Source organism: Zalophus californianus, chromosome 7, assembly GCF_009762305.2.
Source record: "Zalophus californianus isolate mZalCal1 chromosome 7, mZalCal1.pri.v2, whole genome shotgun sequence".
Taxonomy (NCBI): domain Eukaryota; kingdom Metazoa; phylum Chordata; class Mammalia; order Carnivora; family Otariidae; genus Zalophus; species Zalophus californianus.
This window is the reverse complement of record NC_045601.1, coordinates 38,205,898-38,207,118: the sequence shown is the minus strand read 5'-3', so window position 1 is coordinate 38,207,118 and position 1,221 is coordinate 38,205,898. Positions and strand designations below refer to the sequence as shown.

At 37.6% G+C, this 1,221-nt stretch overlaps 1 non-coding gene across 1 annotated transcript; it reads right to left on the bottom strand.

Annotated features, from left to right (window-relative positions):
* Positions 1–476: 476 nt before the first annotated feature.
* LOC113928209 lies at positions 477–612 on the bottom strand. Its single transcript, XR_003521867.1, has one exon. It is a non-coding gene; the product is annotated as a U4 spliceosomal RNA (small nuclear RNA).
* Positions 613–1,221: the final 609 nt, after the last annotated feature.

The window sequence follows — 1,221 nt, the reverse complement described above, 5'->3', positions numbered from 1 at the left end:
AATCAAGGACAAATTGACATTTCAGTTAAAGGAGAAATAAGCCCCACAGAACCAGAAGAATCCACATGAGCCTTGTCCAGATATATGCATGGTTCTGAGTCTACGGGAAGGGACAGATGCAATATGAAAATGCTTTTACAAAAGGGATCTTATGCATAAAATGAGTAAAACATGATTTGAGACTATCTCATCCAAATTCTATTCAACGTTCACTTATGTCATATAGAACACTTCTGTCCGTGTTACCATTCAAGCTACATGTCTGGGTCTTACATTTCCATTTTTTCCAGAAACAATGAAAATAGCATTGTGTTAAGCAGAACTTTTGCAGCACTTCTGCTGCTCTCTTCCCATGACCTTCCTTTTGGAGAAAGTCATACCTCAAGCCATGGTTTCCATACTTGTTCAATAGCACTTGACGCCCCGGCATAGAAACAGACAAAACATTATTTTACTAGTGTATTTCTTCTATATAATTAATTTATAACATCGACTTATTACTAAATCATCATTGAGCACAACCAGTATTTTTATTTGGAAAGTAATTTGAATTAGCAATAATCGCGCCTCGGATAAACCTCATTGGCTGCGAAACTGCCACTGCGCAAAGCTAGAAAGTAATTTGAAATCAGTCTCAGTATTTCATTTTTTGCTGGATTTCGTCTTGGTTGCACAGTACTAAGAATAAAATCCTAATTCAACCGCAGAAGCCTTTACAAAGGGTAACACTTTCGCAGAGCTCCCCTTGCAATCTCCACATACTCTCTGAAAAAGTGGGGAGGAATATTTCATTTCAAAAACTGTATCATCAGTAATAATGTAATAACTGTTCATTCCTTTTTGTAAATATAAAAGCCAGAAGAGAAGCACCCAAGTTTATGGTGTCGTAAACTGTCGAATAAGGTAGCTTGTCATTTGTTTTTGCACGAACCTGTAGTTACATAGGGCACAGAGCATGTTCTGGGCAGATCCCCAGGCCTGACACAGCGTTTAACCGAGCCCAGCATTCATATAACACAGTTGCGTGCTTATACATGAGCACACATGGGTGGGCCTGAATTTTTAAAGGAACATTTAAGCATCATTATGTTCCTACTCAATGGCACATTTAGAAATAAAAATATTTTCAGAGAAGGCAGGAGAAGTTATATTCTGAGTCTACACAAAAATGAGTTAACCTGAGTGTACAAGTTAAGACATTAGTGGTGTCAAAAGAGTTAA